Source organism: Sminthopsis crassicaudata, chromosome 4 (genome assembly GCF_048593235.1).
Source record: "Sminthopsis crassicaudata isolate SCR6 chromosome 4, ASM4859323v1, whole genome shotgun sequence".
Classification (NCBI taxonomy): domain Eukaryota; kingdom Metazoa; phylum Chordata; class Mammalia; order Dasyuromorphia; family Dasyuridae; genus Sminthopsis; species Sminthopsis crassicaudata.
This window is the reverse complement of record NC_133620.1, coordinates 162,594,371-162,615,887: the sequence shown is the minus strand read 5'-3', so window position 1 is coordinate 162,615,887 and position 21,517 is coordinate 162,594,371. Positions and strand designations below refer to the sequence as shown.

Here is a 21,517-nt window from a genome sequence, read left to right as displayed (position 1 = left end):
AATTAAATGCTTGTCCTTTCTTAACATCAGGCCAGATGTTTACTGACATAATTTCAAAATTATGTTAGTGGAAAACTCTTTTACACACAACCCAAAGCTTAATAATTAATAGCTCTATAATCCAGTGATTTCAGCACTTGGGCAAACCCAAGTTAATGGGTCAACTATAACCCTGCCCATTCCGAACTAACTTGCTTTCCTGTCATTTAGTAGGTGTTGCCAAAGTCAGGGTCCATAGGCCAGTATAATATAGGGCAAAAAGGGAATGAAGTATCTTTAGAAATAGATAGTGCACCTCATGTAGAAAAACTCAATGACAACTACTCACTAAAAAAATAAATAAATAAATAAATAAAAAGGGGTGGCAGAGAAATGCAGAATGTCAAAAGCATAAATGATGAGGACAAAAAGTTAAAAAAATGTGTATAGTTTTATTTTATACAGTTTAGGTATCACCTCCTTTCAACATGACAAAGCAGAAGGAAAATTTATCTAATAAGAATTTAGAAACAATTAAGAAGCCTTACCAAGGCCTATATTTTCATGATAGCATGAACAAATTTCTTCTCTGTCACTTTTCAATGTTAAAGAGGAAAATTTAAAAATATTAAACAATTATATAAACAAATAGTCTGGGTATACCCAAGCACTGTCCTGGATCCCTGGTACCCAAATGAAGGTCTTTTGTTTTGGCTTCCACAGTCTCTCCATAATGAGGGGTAATGTTTTTATTGCCCCATTAATGTGGCCTTTGTGAGAGGCATAAATGCTAGAGACCTGGAGTGAGGAAGAACCAGATTTAAATCTTCACCCCTAACATTTACTAAGAACATGCCCATGAGGAAGTCATTGTATCTCTCTGAACCTTTCTTCTCTGTAAAATGTGAATGTTACCTACCAAACAAATCTGTTATGAGGATCAAAACAAAAAAAAATGTTCATAAAATACTTTTCAAACCTTAAAGTGTTATGCGAATTATCAGTTATTATTAGGTGTTTGGTGCTGATGGTCTTAGCGATAAGGTGGGAGTTACTTGACCTGACTATGTGAAGCTTCTTTCATGCCAAACTGAAAATGATTGATGACTGAAAGTTGATGATACACAGATAGTTTACCTGATCTACAGCTTAGAAAGTCCAGTACTAGAGGCAGTAGGGAAAAAATAGTTGAAAACTGAGACACAAGAGTTTGATTATTTAGGGGTTTCCAAGATTGAAATCAATCTATATAAACTCAAAGTTTTGGGTTATCTGGATCACTGATTACATAAAATTTGAATATGAGTTGTGTGATTTTCAAAGGTGTTCATATATATTACTTTCATCAGAACTTCATGAATTTTTATGAGGATAACAAAATCAGGTTTATTAATCATAATAAAATGTAGCAGAAACAGAAATCAGGAGAAAGGAAGGGTCTGGAATACAGTGGATAGAGTGTTGAACTTAAAATTATACAGTTGATGGAATATTGAACTTGAAACTATGAAAATCTGCATTCAGTCACATATCACTTGCCAGTTATGTGAACAAGAGTAAACCATTTAAATACATTGAACTTAATTTTGAATTTACATCATGGTATTGTAATGAGGCTCAGATAATAAAATTTATTTAAAATGTTTTGCAAACTTTAAAAACTATGTAAATATCTATTATTATGACAATGATTATAAGTGGCGGTAGTAGTAGAGGTGTTCTTATGATTTCCTTTGGTGGAAATCCTACCCATTGTTACATTTGCAAAAGTAGCAACTTAAAAATGTGAATACATCTATCTCCCTTGTCCTGATATATAACTGTAAATTATATCAGAAACATCTCCACTCTGTTCCTCTATGCAAGAGACAAATCTGACATAGTAAAGGAGAATTATGCTGTCCAAAAAAAAAAAGTTAAATAGAAATATGGAACCAATACAAACTTTTTAACAAGCCTTTTAAAAGGGGAGAGTCTAAAACCAGGTCCAGGTTCTTCTTCTTAGAAAAGATCATTCTCCCTGCAAGGATGAATACTGGATATATTTTCAATACTCCTGTCATTTTCTCATTTTCCAATTCATGTGTTCTACGTGAAAATGGCTGAGGAAGACAAGGAAGAAAGAAAAAGGAAAGAAGAAAGGGAGGAAGGAAAAAAGGAAGGGAGGAAGGAAAAGAAGAAAGAAAAGGAAGGAGGGAGGGAGGGAGGAATGGAAAGAGGAGGGAAATATTCTAAATCTCATGTCTTTGCCTTTCTGTTCCCTACCATCACATAGCTATGATTTATACATTAGGACAAAGGTTCTAAATATGTGAATTCATTTTTCTTTCTGGGTCGTTATGTTTCTAATTTTTATTTAAGTGGTTTGAATTTTTTTTACCTGACTATATAAATCCAATGTTTTAACTTATTGATCTATGAGTCGGTTTATTTTTTAAAATATGTTATTTATTATAATCTTTTTTTATATATTTTTGAGTTTCAGATTCAGTTCCTTCCCCCAATTTCTCCCCCACTCAATGAGAAGGCAAATAATAGGATACCAACTATACATATGAAATCATGCAAAGTATATTTCCATATTAGCCATATTGATGAAGTGTGAGAAAGTAGCAACTCCTGACATACCCTAAGCCTACCCGGTCTAGGGAGTACCATATACATGCTGGTCAATAGCAATAATTTTTAAGCAACTCAATATAGAATTCACTCCTACCACTCTGCAATTGTACCTCTAAACCATGATATCAACCTAATTTTTGTCTCTCTTTCCTACCAAATTATCTATTTGATTCTGCCTCTTTGCTAGATTTCCCTGGAATTAGCCTGATGTCAGGCAGTATAAGTTTTTCTTCCTTCTGCCTCTTTGTTAAACTTCTTTTGCTAAACTTCCTTGGAACTTTAGTCTGCTGTTAGTAAGCATAATAAATCTTTGCCCCTTAACTTGAAGACAAACTAAGAAGTCTTTTGCCAAACCTATGACATCGACCAGGAAGACTTTAATCTTTTGGAGCATCTTTCTCCTCAACAATCTCACCCTCCCCCCCCAAAAAAAAAGAGCAAGAAAAGTATACTTTAATTTGCACTGAGTATGTTAGTTCTCTTTCTGGAGGTGGATAGCACTTTTTCATTATAAGCCCTTTGGAATAGTCTTGGGTCACTGTATTGATCAGAATGACCAAGTTTATCATTATTACAACATTGCTGTTACTGTGCACAATGATCTCCCTGTTCTACTCACTTCACTTTAGATCAGTTCATATAGATCTTGCCATGTTTTCTTTTTCCTGAAATTACTACCCTCATCATTCTTAGAGCACAATAGTACTTCACAATTATATGCCACAATTTGTTCATCTACTCCCTAATTGATCATCATCCCCTCAGTTTCCAATTCTTTGCCACCACAATAAAGAGCTAATATATTCTGTATGTATGTGTGTGTGTCCTTTTCCTGTGTGTGTCCTTTTCCTTTTTATTCGATCTTTTTGGGCTACAGACCTAATAGTGACATTACTAGATCAAGGGGTTTTATAATCCTTTTGGCATAGTTCCAGGCTGTTCTCCAAAATATTCTATCAACTCCTCCAGCATTTATCATTTTTGATAGGTGTGAGGTGGTACCTCAGAGTTGTTTTAATTTGCCTTTCTTTAATCACTAGTGATGATCTATAGCATTTTTATATGACTATAGATAGCTTTGATTTACTCTTCTAAAAACTGTCTGTTTATATCCTTTCACCATTAATCAATTGGGGAATGTCTTATTTTTTACAAATTTTATTTGGCTCTCTAAATTTTGAGAAATAGGCCTTTATCAGAGAAAACTGTTTCATTTTTTTCTATATTATTTCATTGTTTACTGTACCTCTTAGCAAAATGTAGTTTCCATGATCACCTCTCTTAATTAGCTCTAATTTTGCTTTTGCTTTGTCTGAGCTCATAATTGCTGGCCCTGTTCTATTCACTTCAGCTGAAACATAATAGTCTCTCCTCCAGCCTTTCATTTCAACTCTGTTTGCTTCTTTCTGTCCCAAGTGCTCTTAAAAGCATTTTTTTCTCTTTTGCACCTCTGAACCCTCCCAAGATATCAAGGGGTTTACTGGCTAGATTTCTTTCTTAAGAACCAGGCCTTAAACCAAAACCAATCTGATTGTAACTGGCCACCAACAAGTCCTGAGCCAAGACCATTTGGTCCTTGTTTAGGTCCTGATTGACTTATTTTGAATGTAAATAAGTCATTTCTGCTTTGGCCAGAAACCTTGAGGGTCTTCCCCTTCCAGGTTCATTCTTTAATTTACTTATTTATTTAGATTTTTTTTGATTACTTCAATTGCTACCCAGCCTTAATCATGGAATGGGTGAGGCCCCAGTCAAACTGAGATCTGTCAAAGACCTTAGCTTAAAAAGGCCAAGGTCTCTCATTTCATCCAGGGCTAGCTATATTGAGATCAGTTCTGATTATTTAAATTTAATTTTTAAAAATTGTCATCCTGATCTAACCACTGGACACAGATGGCTCTGGAGGGGAAAATGAAGCAGGTGAGTTTGCACAGCTGGCCCAATTCACTTGCATGTCATGGCATCACCTCCCCGATGTTATGGTCCTCTTCAAGAATGAAGAACAAGCAACAACTTCTGTGTCTCTTGTACACAGCATATGGTTGTATTCTGGTTTTCAATACATCCTGCCAAATGCTTCTGTTCTATAGACTACCTCATCCCATTTACATTCATAGATATGAACTAACTGTGCATTTCCTTGTATCTCATTTTCCTCTATTCGGTCTCTCTCTCTTTTTATCCTGTCCCTCTACAAAAGTCTATCTTATTTCCAACCACAACTTTCCCAATCTGCCCTCTCTCTTCTACTCCATATCCCCATTTCTCTTATTCCCTTCCCTTTCTATCTCCCAACTGAGTGTGTATGTATAGTATTCCTTCTTTGAATGAATTTCAGTGAGAGATTCAAGCATTCCCTGCCCCTCAGTCTCCTCAATTCTTCCTCCACAAAATTTGCCTCACTTTAGCTCTGCTTTCCCTCTTCTCCCAGTGCATCATTCTGTTACCCTTCATTTTTTAAAAATCATCACAATATAATCAACTCACACCCATCACTTTTGTCTATGCAGACTTCTTCTAATTACACTAATAAAGTTCTTGGGAATTGCATGTATAATCTTTCCATAAAATTTCCATTCCAGGAATATAAATGATTTAATTCTATTGAGAACCATGATTATTCTTTTCTATTAACCTTTTAATGCTTCTCTTCTGTTTGAATGTCAAAATTTCCCCTAAACTCTTGTCTTTTCATCAAAAATGCTGAGCAGGGCTCTATTTCATTAAATATTCATTTTTCCCATGATAAGTTATATTCAGTTTTTCTGAATAGATTATTTTTGGTTGTAATCCTATTTCTTTTGCCTCCAAAAGGTCACATTCCAAGTCCTCTGCTCCTTTAATATGGAAGTTGCTAAATCTTGTGTGATCCTAACTGTGGCTGAAATGTTTTTGAAAATTTTTTTTCTTAATGCTTGCAATATTTTTACCTTGACTTGGGAGTTCTAGAATTTGGCCATAATAATCCTGAGGATCTTCATTTTGTGATCTCTTTTAGGAGGTGATTGGTGAATTCTTTCAATTTCTATTTTATTTTCAGGATCTAAGCTCTAAGGTCTAAGGGCAGTTTTCCTTTACAATTTCTTGAAAGATGATGTCTAAACTTTTTTATCATGGCTTTCAAGTAGTCAAAAAATTCTTAAAGTATCTCTCCTCAATCTATTTTTCAGGTTAATTGTTTTTCCCATGAGATATTTCACATTTTCTCTTTTTTTCCATTCTTTTGACTTTTTCTTATTGTTTGTTATTGTCTCATGAAGTCATTAGCTTCTGCTTGCTCAATTTTAATTTTTAAGGAATTTTCTTCAATGAACTTTTGTACCTCTTTTTTCCCATTTGGCCTATTCTGCTTTTAAAGGAGTTGTGTTCTGTAGTGAATTTTTGTGCCTTTTTTACCATTAGGTCAATTTTACTTTAGAAAGTAATATTTTCTTCTACATTTGTGTGCCTTTTTTTTTTATCAAGCTACCAATTTTCTTTCCATAAGTTTCTTGCATAATTCTCTTTCATTTCTTTTTCCTTTTCCCTCTACCACCACTCTTATTACTTCTTTTAATTCTTTCAGGAATTTCTAGTACCCTTAGATTTAATAAGTATTTTTTGAGCCTTTCTTTGGAGCCATTTTTACACTGTTGTCTTCTTTTAAGTGTGTCTTGGTCTTCCCTGCCATTGAGTAGTTTTTTTTTGTATTCAAGTTCTTTTGCTGTTGGTATTGTTTGCTCATTTTCCCAGCCTATGTTTTATTTTGAACTTTATGTTAGAAAGATACTGTACTAAGCTTTTTTATTGCTATTGTTTTCAAAGATACTTCTGAAGGTCTACAAGTTTCCATTGCTTTCAAGGTGGTGTTATTGTAGGAGAATGTATTCTCATAAACTGGTGTGTGTTCTTGTCTTTAAGCATTTGCAGCACAAGTGCTAAAGCTCCTTTTGGCCCTGGAACTGTGACCAGGGCTATTGCTCCTTTGTGACTGACTAATCACCAAGCGCTCCTCTTCATCCTGGATTTGTAACCCAGAACTTCTTATGGGCAATAGAGTCACCAATCAAGTTCAGCTGCATCCAGTGCAAATAAAGCATCTCATATAAAGTCTCTCTAACCAGGTGACTAACCCCCTTATCATCTCTGAGTTAACAACTTCTGAAGCTGCTACTGATGAGGTTAGAGGCAGTCAGAGAGTTGTTAAAATCCCCTTATGATCGGCACACAGGTTCTTCATAAAAGAATTCATAAAACCCAAAATATCAATTAGGAAAAATGAAAGTTTGTTGTTGAACAGGAAGCCAGTTCTGCTAAGAGACTGACTTCTTTAGTGGCAAAGTTCTACTAGGGAAATGGAGGCTGACACTGAGAAGAGAATGCTTTCTCAGTGGGCAGGGTCCTAGCAAGCTGCTTTGGACCTTCTGCAAGAAGTGAGCTTAGAAACTGCCCTTTAAAAGGAGAAAAGGAAGCCAAGGTTCCCTAGATGCTTATCAGTATCTGGCCTATTGGAATTAACAACACTTCAAAGGGGTACTTTTTGACCAAGATTTCTAACTGAATCAAAGGGTCTGACATCCCTGAAAGATAACTTACCTGGAGGAAGACTCCAAAAGGGATCACAGATCAAAAGGGAAGACAGTTTCAGAGTGATAATCTTAAAAGGAACAGTTTCAGTAAAGAGAACAGTTTTCCTCCCCTTCAATAATACTATTGTGGCCATTTGTAAGGCCTAGCACTGGTGTTCTTGCTGCACTCTAGGCCTATGCTCATCCTGATGTTACAAACCTCTCCTGTGAACTTCCTAAGTTGTCTTGGGTTTGAAAAATCTCTCTGACCTTTTGTTTTTTTCTGATGCTCCAAAATTTGAATTGTGAAATTAAAATTGTTTAAAAGTCAATGTTGGAAGATTTTATCTGGATTTCATCCTACTATACTTTACCATCTTGGCTTATAAACACTTTTTAAAAAATATTTTGAGAATTACTTACCTGGCAGGGGTGATTCCATGATCACGAAGGTAATTTCCCCAGTGCTTATCCATTGTATTCCAGATGGGTTGACCCCTGAGATTTCCTCAAATGCGGGAAACTCAACTGCACAATTTATGATAGTGAGGGACTGCGTTCCTGATCTCCCCTGTTTCTGATATTCAAAGAAAAAATATTTTAAGAAATGCATTTCAATATAATTATTTTTCCTTTATAATTCTATATATCTTATTTTATGTATTTAAAAACACTATTCTGAGAAAGGTTCCATAGACTTCACTGGTTTTCCAAAGGAGCCTACATCATTAAAAAAAAAAAAATTAAGAATTCCTGCACTAATTAATTTGTTCTCAATTATTTGGATCAAGCTAATATCCCAGTGTAGGCTGGGACAAATGCCTACTGACACTCCACTTACCATCACGCCAGCTACCAGTTTTTGTAACAGCTCACTTCATCTCTGGCCCCTAAGTGCTCTAAAGAGCCTGTGCACACACACATCCTCCTTTCATTTCCTGGCCACCTGTATTTCAATGTTTCAGGAAGCACCATATTAGTGGCTGCAAAAACCATTGATACATTTTATGATGAATTTTTATCTAGACAGTAAGATATTTAGATACAAGATACAAGGCTGAGAAAAGTGTTCTTTAAAATATTCCACTCATATTATAAGCAAATTAGGAGAACAAAAGGTAATTTACCTCTCAGATCTATGGAAAAGGAAGGAATTTGTGGCCAAAGAAGAACTGGAGTTCATTATTGAATGCAAAATGAATAATTTTGATTAAATTAAGTTAAAAAAACTTAAAAAAAAGTTTTTGTACAAACAAAACCAATGCAGACAAGATTAGAAGGGAAACTGGGGAAATTTTTTTATATTCAAGGGTTCTGATAAAGGCCTCATTTCTTTTTTTTTATTATTAATAGTTTTTATTTACCATATATATATACATGGGTAACTTTACAACATTGACAACTGCCAAACCTTTTGTTCTAATTTTTCCCCTCCTTCCCCCAGACGGCAGATTGACCAATACACGTTAAATATGTTAAAGTATAAATTAAATACAATATATGTATACATGTCCAAACAATTGTTTTGCTATACAAAAAGAATCTGACTTTGAAATAGTGTACAATTAGCCTGTGAAGGAAATCCAAAATGCAGGCGGACAAAAATAGAGGGATTGGGAATTCTATGTAGTGATTCATAGTCATCTCCCAGAGTTCTTTCTCTGGGTGTAGCTGGTTCAGTTCATCACTGCTCTCATTTCTAAAATATATAGAAAACTGATTCAAATTTATAACAATTCAAGCCATTCTCTAATTGATAAATGATCAAAGGATATGAACAGACAATTTTCAGATGAAAAACTTGAAAACATTTCTAGTCTTATGAAAAGGTGCTCTAAATCACTATTGATCAGAGAAATGCAAATTAAAACAACTCTGAGGTACCATTACACACCTGTCAGATTGGCTAAAATGACAGGAAAAGATAATGATGAATGTTGGAAGGGATGTGGGAAAACTGGGACACTGATACATTGTTGTGAATTTATCCAACCATTCTAAAGAGCAATTTGGAACTATGCCCAAAAGGCTATCAAATACCCTTTGATCCAAAAGTGTTGCTATTGAGTTTGTATCCCAAAGACATCATAAAGGAGGGAAAGGGACCTACATATGCAAAAATGTTTGTGGCAGCCCTCTTTATAGTGGCAAGAAACAGGAAACTGAATAGATACTTATCAGCTAGAGAATGGCTAAATAAGTTATGGTATGTGAATGTTATGGAATATTATTTTTTATAAGAAATAATCAGCAGAATAATTTCAGAGAGGCCTCGGATTACTTACACTAAGTGAAGTGAGTAGAAATACACACATCCTCCTTTCATTTCCTGATTTCACATCATTGTACACAGCAACAGCAAAATTATACAATGGTCAATTCTAATGTATGTGTCTCTTTTCAACATGATTCACGCTAGATTCCATGGCCTTGTGATTGAGAAAGTCACCTACACCCAGAGAGAGGTATACTGAGTATACATCTGAGTGGGAACTGAGTGTAGATCACAACATGGTATTTTCACTCTTTTTTTTTGTTGTTTGCTTGCTTTTTTATTTTCTTTCTCATTTTTCCTTTAGGATCTGATTTTTATTGTGCAGCATGATATTTGTGGAAAAGTATATAGAAGAATTGTACATGTTTAGTATAGATTGGATTACTTGCCATCTGGGATGGGGTGGGAAGAAAGGAGGGAATAATTTAGAACACAAAGTTTTGCAAAAGTGAATGTTCAAAATTATCTTTGCATATGTTTTAAAAATAAAAAGCTTTAATAATGTAAAAAAGGAAAATATCCACATGGATAAAGTTTATATGGTTGGTTGGGCATTGGTCCCAGATTTGCTCTCCCAGGTAGTTACGCATGGCACCCTTGCATGCATACATCTAATTATAACCCAAAAGGGTAGATTGGATGATTTCCCTTGGAATGATATAAGATGTTTCCAGTATTTAACTAGAGACTTGCACTGGGTCTCGGCATAGTCTACATATTTTGCTAGTCTGTGGTTACATAACTCATTCTTTCCATATGGTTTGATAGGTGATTTGGGTACCACAAGAACAAACTATGTAGCTTATTTTATGGTTAGCAGGCACACACATGGAAGCCATGTCAGCATAATTTCAAACAGTTGGTTAATTACCTGGTATTTCCTAATATATGGAATATATAAGTTAACCAAATATTTGTGACTTTACTGGATATATAGCTATAGGGATAGTTTCTCTCTCTTTAGAAAATTATTAGAAAATTTGATCAACAAATCATGACAGTATTGTGGTCCATTCAGTTTAAATTTTGCTATGAGAGTGTCACCAAGAGTCAATGTTGTGATAACAATGAAATAGTAATAATAATAGTAATAGTAATAATCACTAGCACATATAACACTTCAAATTCTTCAAAGAACTTAGAGACATTTACTTATTTCAGCCTCACCACAACCTTGGTTACGGCATTATGATTCTTATTTCTAAGTTGGAGAAACAGACACTAAGATTGGTTAAATGCTCTCTGCCTATAGTCACAAGGTTAGTGTGCAAAGTGCTATTAAAATCAGATTTTTTTGTATTTTGTCTTTTATACTATACCACAAGCTTAAGAAAATTTAACTCCTAGAGATCAACTTTGAGCTAAGTATACTCACTTTTATTAAGTTTTAAAACAATAGCAATAATAAAAGCTAGCATTTATAAATTGCTACTGCTCTGTGGTTTTGTAAAGTACATTATAAATATTATCTCTCTTTTTCTTACAACAGCACTGGAACGTAGGTACTGTTAATGGTAGGACTTCACTTCTTTATCTGCAAAATAAAAAAAAAATCAAATGAAATTATTTCATTAGTCCTGTCCAATTCTAGACTGTATCTAAGATTCCCTTGATTCTCTAAATATTAGAAATGTATTTCAGTTATTCTCAAGTCTATATATGCTCATCCTTTGCAGGAATCTTTACTAATATTACTTGTCTCAAATTCTATGGGCTAAGACTGACAAAAAGATAGGAGCATGGGATATTGTACAGAAGAGAAGCTATCATGTCAAGAATATCTGAGTGCTTCTCCTGCACTTGATGTTGACATTATAATAACTCTGGGGTAATCATGAAACCTCTCATGTCCTAAGCAAATTTCTAAGTTACAAAGTAGTTGTCAATCTATATCAGTAGGTAAAATTTCCATCTTTGGAGTGCCCCCCTAATTAAAATCACAGATCCAAAAAGAAAAAAAAAATGCTTTGGTTTACAGGAATACATGTAGCTCATGAATCAAAAGAATACTATTAAAAAAAAATCTTTGGTACTAACAGGTCAGAGATACTGCATTGAGTTTATACATCCACAAACAATTAGGAATGCTCATGGACTAGTTGAGCACAGTGTTTGAAAGCAAGAGATGTATAAACAGTCAAACACCAATTATTTCCTCAGGAACTTTTGCTACTATACCATTGACAAAATGCCCTGAAAAGCTGGATCTGCTTCTTAGAGGCTTTACTACATAAATATAAATGTCCAATAAAATGAAAAATAAATACATGTCTCTGTTTATGCAATTAGCAAAGAAACTTCCTGAGACCATGCTGCCAAGAGGAAAGTGGGTTCTGGATTACATCTTCTCTTCATCTAAATGAAATTATTCTGACAATATGTCCCAGGGTATCAAGAAAGGGAACATTGTAGTTTTTTTGCTTTTGTTTTTGTTTTTTTTAGAGGAGACCTCTGTGTGTGTAGGTATGTGTGCATGTGTGTATGTGTGTAAGAAAAAAAAAAAACTATAGTACGTGCATATACTCATATATGCTTGCTTTATATGGGGTTTGGGTGAGGGAAGGGACAATTTATCAGTTTAGACAACTCCCAGCGAGGAAACTCCTTATACCAACACTGATCAGCCACCGTTCTGTAACTTATCATCAGAAAGTTGTCTTGGCCAGCAAGAGCTAAGTGACTTGTCAAGACTTATATAGCCACACTTTGTGCCAGAACCAATATTTAAATCCATTCCTTCCTAGCAGCAAGGTCAGTCCTATCCATTACTCCTGTTCTCTCTCTGAACAATGGCTGTATGTATAGATGTGTCTAGGGATATGTGAGAGATAGACAGACAGGAACATATATACACACAATACATATATATATATATATATATATATATATATATATATATATATATATATATATATATATATATATATATGATGGATAGACAGATAGATAGATGGATGGATAGATGACAGATAGATAGATGGATAGACATATATACACACCAAATAAATAAAATAGCTAGACAGACATATATAAACTCAAATTATGCATATACACTCATACACACACACACACACACACACACACACACACACACACACATATAGTGAGACAAGGGCTGAATGATGATGGCAAGAATATCAACAAAAAATTAGCTTTTGTAGCCCTCTCTCCTGATTTTCAAACCCAATCAGGGTTTGGCAATTCCTAGAGATTTACTAATGTTTCAGGGAAATTTTGTGCAGCAGGACATGATGAGAGCCAAAATGACCAGGATAGGTTCATTTATCCTGTTATTGAAAAACCAAAAGTTGGATTGCCCACAGTGTGAGAAAGCATGATCCCTAAACTAAAAGAAAATCACTTGCCCTGACAAAAATAGTCCTTTCATCAAAAAGATTGTACCATCTCTTTAGTCTCTCTTTTGGCCATCTTCTCTATTCCCTCTCTTAATCTCACATATGTTCCCTTGGATATAATTACTATCTCTATATAGGTGATTCCTAAATCAATAAATCAGGACCTTATGTTCTCCCTGAAGCCCTAATTTCTTCCCACATCACCAGCTCTCCTCTAAATATCCCTCTTGTGGATATCTCAAGCTCAATATGTCCAAAGCAAATCTCATTTTCTCTTCATGTCTCTCCTCCTCAATTTGCACAATTATCTTAAGGATCTTTCTATCACATCTTTAGTTTTGTGGTGTACCCGCAACATCAAATGGCATCCTAGTACTCTGGAAAGAGCACTGAATTTAGAGGAAACTGTGAAAATCCCATCTATTGCATTTCTTACCTCAATGACCTTGAACAAGTACTTTCTCTGGATTTTGACCTCCTCATCTCTGTAAAATGAAATGGTAAGACAAAATTACTGGCAAAATCGTTTTCAGCTCTAAAACCTGTGATACTATGTGATCCTTTGAGCCTTTTAGGCACCCAAGTATCCCAAACTTGGAATCATAATTAGCTATCTTCTCTTACTCTACATATCAAATCATAGATCAAGATTATTGATTTTGCATTCAGAATACTCCTCCTGTTTTTTTCTCTTCTCTCTATTCACATACCCACTACCCTCTTTAGGCCCTCATTACCTATTACTTAGATTATTTTCTCCTAAGGTCTCTTTGGTTTCAGACTCTCCCTATTTCAATCCATTACCTACATTCATGGGCTCAGAGGTCTGACCACATCATGACCTGCCTTGAAAATCTTTAGCAGTTCCATGTTGTCCCTAGCACAAAATACAAATGCCTCAGTCCTGCATTTAAAGACTTCTAAGATTTGGCTTCCATCTGTCTTTGTAAATCACGTTTACATCATTCTTCCTGATGCACACTACATTCCAACCAAACCAAAATACAGATTATTCTCCATGATTAGAATATATAGCCCTTTCTCCCTTTTTTCTTTTCAAGGCTCTGCTGAGCCACTCTATCAGGGGTTCTCAAACTACAGCCCACGGGCCAGATGAGGCGGCAAAGGACATTTATGTGGCCCGCCGGGTTATGGCAAATGGGCTGCCGAGTGGAGACAGAGTGTGAGTTTTTGTTTTTACTATAGTCCAGCCCTCCCACAGTCTGAGGGACAGTGAACTGGCCCCCTATTTTAAAAGTTTGAGGACCACTCATGAGAAGCCTTGCTTTTTTCCTGGCTGTTAGTGCTATCTCTCTTCTCAAATTACCTCGAATTGTGTTATTTTGGATTCCCATATAGAACATAAGCAAAAACCTTTGATGTTAGGGATTCTTTCATTTTTGTATTTATAACCTCAGCACCTCGTATAGTTACTTATATGTTATACATACTTATTAGAGGGTTGTTGAATTTAATCAAATTGAACTTTTGGTTGGCCATTATTAAATAATAAAAACATAGATAAGGTTAAAAAATATACCTATATCAACTCTTATTATAATAAGAGTTCTAGGACATTTGCTTGTCTTAAATTTGTTATCAATTTCATTTAAGAAAATAATCTTTCACTAGACCTGTCACCCAAGGTTTCTATGATCTTATGGCTTCCACAACAAGAGACTCCTTGTCTTTCACAAGACTTCCTCCTCCAGACCTTTTCAAAATTTCCCAGGAGCTCCCTCACTCTGAGAATTCACACATAAATTTTCTGGGGGATGTAGTTACAAAAAGATTATCCAGTTAAATCTTCTTAGAGGAGCATAGCCTTTATGATTCCAGAGACAGGAGTGCTAGGAGCAGCTAAGTCCTATAAAATATATTCAAACAGAACTGTAGCATAACCACATTTATTTTGGAATTTTGGAAATCTTTCAAAGAATGTAACCCCAAGTCCCTGTAGAGGCAAGCCTCAAGGCAACTGCTTAAATTGCCAGTTTTCTTCAGTTTTTCTCCAGGTTTCATGCTGTTTGTGACTTTAAAATGTAGACTGGATAGTAATGTTTAGGCAAGTATCAAGAACTGTTCTTTTAGGCATTTTCAGTTTCCAGGGAGAGGTACCTATTATGAAAAAGAACTAAAAATGCCCACAAAGACTGAAATCTTTTCATTTCCCTCCCATTGTGCAATTTCTTCTGATTGCAACCATTTCAAAAGGCAAGATTATATAGTGGGGAAGAGCAAAGATAAAAAAGAAAATTCACTCCCTGCAGTGAGTTTATCAGAGTTCAATCAATGTTTGGCAGCAAGGAAAAAAATGTTTCCATCCCTAATGAAGCCTTATTAAAAAATAAACACTAATACTAAACCAGCAGCATACATAAGCTATTCATTCCAGATATTTAATGGTAATTAGTAGTATTGTCTTTATTTTGTCTTGAGAGAAAAAAGCTAAAGCTTAGGCCAAAAATTTGGCTCAGTGGATTGATGTCTGAGGAGAAGACTAAAGGATAAAGCACACTGCTATCCCTATTGGGTAAGAGGATGATTAATATAGAGCAATTTCCCTTCATAAACTTACAGTGATTTGATCTACATTTTCAAGGTAAAATATTAAATCAAAGTCTGAAATACTTAAAGTTAATCCAGCAAATTTCTGGCTTTCCTCATATCATCAGTCTTCAAATTATCTAATATAGTCAAGAAACACCATTATCTTTAATCTTAGTCTCATGGCCTCTTTCTTCTCTGTGTATCTGTGAGAAAATCACTTTATGTATCTGTTAATATAATTGCTTCTGTCTGTCTTTATGTATGTGTAGACACATACACATATCTATAGATTGCTAAAATTAAAAACATTGTAGTGTAAATCATAGAGTATGCTGAGGCTGGTAAACCCTGGAATCAAGTCCTTCTTTAGATATCTACAAACAGTGGATATGCATACATATATATATATATATATATATATATATATATATATATATATATATACACATACATATAATGCTTGTAGCCATGATTTTAAATTATAGATAGATAGCTAAAAGTCAAAGCCATCTAACAAAAACAAAGGAATCACATACATTTCTTAAAATCTTTGCATCCCCAAAGACCAGCACAATGAATATTAGTAATGTTTTAATATTATAAGGATTTATGGTTTCCATGCCATGGATATTCCCTTTATTGATAAAATGTACAAATCTTAGTGGATGTCCTTCATGAATTGTTCACATATTAGCTAATATGTCTCTCTGTTGCTGCACCTAAAGTCAAAACTTTTGAAGCTTGGTAAAAACTTGCAAAGCAATATGCTGGCATAGCCCAATAGAAAGCAGCATTAGAAGGATGAAGATAGGATGAGAAAATTCAGGTCACACAATACGCAATCCTTAAAGCACTATAGAAATGTCATTTGTTATTTTAACTAGAGCTTAGTAAATGTTTGCTGAATTAAAAGTATCCCTTTTGTTTGGGAAATTGGTCTAGGCTAAATAGTGGTTATTAGAGGAATACTATACTTCCTATGTTGTTGTTTGTCCTTCATTCTTGAAGAGGACCATGAATCAGGGAAGTGATGCCATGACATGCAAGTGAATTGGATTTAAGTGAGGTCAACTCACTTGCAGGGTCAACTGCTTCATTTTTCCCTTCAGAACCATCTGGGTTCAGCAGCCAGACATAGATGAGAATGACTGGAGATGGCCTGGATGCAAAGGGATTCCTTGACCTTTTTAAGCTAAGATCTTCAATAGCTCTCAGTTTGATTGAGTCTGTACCCATTCAGTGATTAAGGCTAGGTAGCAGTTGAGGCAAAGAATCTCCTCTTTTATTTAGTCCAAAAAAATCAAATAAACAAATAAATCTGGAAGGGGAAAGCAGAAATGATTTCCTAAGTCAATCAGGATCCAAACAATGAACAAATAGGACTTGTCTTGGACCTATTGGTAGTCCAATATTGTTGCTTGTCCTTTGTTCTCAATCATGTCAATCATGGAAAGAACTGTGGTATAGCTAATAAAACACTAGATCTAGAGTCAAAAAACCTGTGTGAAACTAGCAGCAAGATTATGTGAAGATCAACTAAAATAAACTTAGTTCACCTCAGCAATGTGGTGATCCAAGACAAATCCAATAGACTTGGGATGGAAAATTCCATCTACTTTCAGAGGGAGAGCTATGAAGATTGAATGTGGATCAAACATACTATTTTCACCTTTTTTTGCTTCCTTTTTCTTCCTTGTGTTTTTTTTCTTTGTGTTCTGATTTTTCTCCCATAACATGACTAACATGTAAATGTGTTTAAAATTATTATACATGTATAACCTATATCAGATTGCTTGTTGCTTTGGGAAAAGGAGAGAAAGGAGATGGGAGAAAAAAAATTGGAACTCAAAATCTTCCAAACGTGAATGATGAAAACTATCTTTACATGTAATAGGTAAAATTAAAATACTGTTGCAGTGGGAGAAAGACTATCTGTGTTCAAATCCTTTCTTTGATGACAACAGCCTGGCAGATCTTTCTCACATGATTCAAACTATACTTCAACATGCTTTAACATAGCTAGAGACATGGAATGGAACTGAAGAAAATTAGCAACCTGAGCAGTTACCTGAAGAAGTGACTTAAACATCCTGGGATCAGTTTCTTGATTTATAAGAAGGTTTAGGCAAAATAGCTTCTAATTCCTCCAAATTCAAAATCTATGATTCTCTATGTTTTTTAAATTATTAAAACTTTCTATTTTCAAAACATGCATGGATAATTTTTCAATCTTGAACCTTGCAAAACTTTGTATTCTAATTTTCCTACCCTTCCTTTTACCGCTTCTCCTAGATGGCATCCAATATATATTAAAAATGGTTTTTAAAATGTTAAATCCAATATATGCATACATATTTATACAATTATCTTGCTACACAAGAAAAAATAAGATTAAAAAGGAAAAAAAGAGAAAGAAAATAAAATGCAAGTAAACATTAACAAAAAGAGTGAAAATGTTATGTTGTGATCTATACTCATTTCCCACAATACTCTCTGTGGGTATAGATGGCTCTCTTCATCACAGGATTATTGGAACTGGCCTGAATTATTATTGAAAAGAGCCATATCCATCAAAATTGATCATCATATAATCTTGTTGTTGCCATGTACAGAATCTCCTGATTCTTCTCATTTCACTTAGCAATATGATTGCAATATATTGCAAACATGATCAATAAGATCTTCATTTCTTCCTTTAAGAAGCATTCTTTAAAATCATGAATACAAAAAACAGGTATTAAAAAAACATACAGAGATTTTGCCATTTTAGCAATATCATTTACCAAAGTAGTTATCAACATAATTAAACATAGTCAAGTGGCTAAACTCCTTGACTTCCTGGAAGCAACACATCTAGCTGTCAAAGCATTCTTAAGGGGAAAGATTGTTAGAAATCTCATTGATGATGTAACTATTTGCGTCTTCAGAAGACTGTAAGTCTTCTATTTTTCCACTCTTAGAAGTGAAAAAATATAGGTATAGATTAAGACATGAATTATCAGATACAATGTTTTGGTTTGTTTAGTTCCACTTTGTTATAATCAACCAGTTGGCAAGAATGTATCAAGCAACTGTTAACTATTTTATAGTAGAGGCTAGAGTGGATAGGAAGGGGACCAAAATTTAAACAATCACTGACATTAAGAAGTTTATATTTTGTAGGACTTTAATGAAATGCCTCCCATGCCTGGAATTCTCTCTCTCTCCTGAACCTCTTGGTTCCCTGGTTTCCTTCAAGTATCAGATAAAGTTTAACCTTCTGTAAGTGACCTTTTCCAGTCCTCCTTTATCTTAGAATCATTCCTGTGAGAGGATCTCTAATTTAATCTGTATATATCTTGTTTGAGTGTAATTGCCTACATTTTGCCTCCCCTTCTCTCCTTTAGGATGAGCTACATGAGAACAGGGGATTTTGTTTTGTATTTCTTTACATTCTTAGATTTAAATACAGTGCCTAGCATCTAACAAGGGCTTAATGAGTTGGAGAGACAAAAGGGGAGGATTCTTTGGGGAGTCTTTATGTTTGTGGAAGTAGAAATCGGGGAAAGAGATGTCACTGAGAAGTGTTGGCAATAAAAAAGACAAAGGGGGAGAAGTTTAGATATAATTTTTTGAAGCTGGCAGAAAAAACAAAACAAAACTAGAGCATCAGTTCTTCCACAGATTACATATGTTCAAAGAAAAGCCTACATCTTAGGATCTTTGAACCTAAAGTGATTTTTAAAAATGAGATTTATAAAATGAAGTAATTTATTAAACATTTCCAATTATATCCATCACATTTTCATTCTATAAGTAAAAAATAAATGTAAGTAATAAGTCTAAGTAAAAAAAAAAAAATAGTTTTTTTAGAAATAGAAAGCACATCAAAAGTTCAAAACTTATTGTTTATTTGATATTTTGCTCCTTATACTATTTATGTAATTAGATATATTTAGTTACAGAATCTATGTTTTTGAAATTGTGAACAATTTTACATAATTGAAAAAATTGTTACATTCTATAGATAGCTGTCATTTAAATCAATGCCTAGGAACAGAATTTTGCAGTGTAATAAAACAATATCACCATCTAGTGGTAACTAGTTTCAATTGCAGTCAAATCTCCCAAAGTGTTATCAGGAGAGGTTAAGCCAATTCAATTTTATATATAATGAATGAAACATCAAGAAACCATATCAGATTGATCAGAAATTCATATAAAATCTTCTCTGTGATATTTCCCAGATAATTTCTTCCTTTTTTGCTGTTTCCTATAGTTTCCTATAATTATAACCAAACTAAAAGCCCTGACCAATTTTTTCTGGACTATTACAATAATATCCTTGCTAGCCTTCATATTCCAGTCACTTATTCCTCAGAAGCATGAATAATCTTCCTCAAATTATTTTGATCATATTTACATTCTTTGAATTCCACCTTTTTTATCAAATTGAATTCTTAAAAACAACTTGAAGGAGCTCCATATAATTGAATAATCAAGGAAGGCTTCCTGGAGGAGATGAGGAGCATAAAATACTGGGCTTAGAGTTATAAACAGACCTCAAAGATCATCCAATCTAATACCTTCATTTAACAGGTTAAGGAAATGTAACCCAGAGGAAATAAGCCCCTTGCCCAAAGTCAGACAGGTAGTAAGTAGAAAAGTTCTAACTTCATATCTAGAGCTTTTTTTACTACATTAATCTCTCTGAGCTTTGAAACTACAAAAGACCTCCTTCTCACCTGAGCAGACTAGTCAGAATTGGGTTAGAGAAAAGCAACTAAAAGGCCAGTGGAAGAAGCAGATATTGAGAAAGGGTGGTCTACAGCAATGGAGATTTCAGTCTTGGGGGATTAGAGTTAGAGGTTAGTTTTGGTTCCCAAGAGAAGATTCTGAGGAATCCTCCTAGACTGATTTTCAGTCCTCTCAGCCTATAGACTCTTTGAGGATAAGTCCAGAGTCTTATCTAGCTTTGAACGCCTCATAGAGTTTGATTATAAAGATTCTAATTTCATCACTACATCACAGGAAATCTAGTACTATCCACTAAATTTCTAGTCATTCCTTTTGGATTGAATAAAATAGCTTGATTCAGAAGAGAAGCATTGGGGGAAAGTTGGTTCAAGGGATTTGAATTCAAATTCAGCTGAGTTTGTTTTTCATAATCTCTATAATTTTTTTTTAAAAAGTTAGATTAGATGAACTCTAAGCCATAACCCAAGAATCATAATTCTACATCTGAGGCAGAATTTAGGGACCAAATATCCATCATTTAATTTTGCAGACCAAGAGAAGTAAGTTAAATAACTTGCCCAAAAGTCACACAGGCAGTAGATATCAGAGGTGGCATTTGAACACATGTTCCCATGACTTGAGAAGAAGTTGTCCTTCCACTATTATGCTAATTCTATGTCATTCCCCTTATGCAGAACCCACTGTCTCCTTCAAAGATCTCCTGGAACTTCTTTCCTATATAAAACCTTTCTTTCCACCCCACTCTGCATTCTTTTTCACTGTTTCATGTGTATATGCTTTTGTATAACTTTAGACAATTGTCTATTTTCTCAGTTTGGATTTGGGATCTTGTTTTTAGGTCTGTTCCTTAGTTTTATATATATCTCAGATCTTTGTCTCCTACTGTCTTTGTAGTTGTCCCATGATGCATAAGACCATAAAAAGTATTAGCTACTAATAACCCAATTTCATGGCGAAGGCTGAGGTTATTGGAAGTGCTTTAAGATTATCCTGGGAAGAAAACTGCAGTTAATTAAGGTGTGTTTATAGACTTCAGATCCTTCTTTACCTCAGTGAGACAGACAGATTCTCAAAAGAATTAAGATGGATTTTTGTTAGAAAAGGGCCTATAATGTAGACCTTTCTGCATAGCCATTGTTGAGGGGAGAAATTATTTCGGAAAATGGGCCTAATTTTCCTATCACCATCAGCAAGCACTGTTGACCAACTGTCATTAACAAATAGTTATGAATCTTGGAAATGTCAATATTGCACCCCCTACACACACACGACCATCAATCCTGCTTTCTTATCTAGATCTCAAAGCCATCATCCAGGAAAGCAACTCCTTGGGAAAAGAGGCCAGACATTACTAATAATTGCCAACAAACTGACAACCACAGGGCAGACATGTCAGTCTAGCAGAAAAAGCAAGGCATCTAGAGGAAAAAACAGGTGGTAATATGTATCAG

The 21,517-nt window shown here is 34.5% G+C and overlaps 1 long non-coding RNA gene and 1 other non-coding gene across 2 annotated transcripts in view; one reads left to right on the top strand and one right to left on the bottom strand.

The window, feature by feature from the left end:
- Positions 1–21,517, bottom strand: part of LOC141541150 (uncharacterized) — a 154,192-nt gene that overhangs the window by 66,590 nt on the left and 66,085 nt on the right. Inside the window, exons 2-4 of the long non-coding RNA XR_012481673.1 lie at positions 13,216–13,264; positions 10,908–10,957; positions 7,572–7,725 (exon numbers count right to left, since the gene is read on the bottom strand). This is a non-coding gene — a long non-coding RNA (uncharacterized LOC141541150). The remainder of the gene's footprint in view (positions 1–7,571; positions 7,726–10,907; positions 10,958–13,215; positions 13,265–21,517) is intronic.
- On the top strand, positions 7,564–7,722 carry LOC141541929 (U1 spliceosomal RNA). The gene has a single exon (XR_012481949.1). It is a non-coding gene; the product is annotated as a U1 spliceosomal RNA (small nuclear RNA).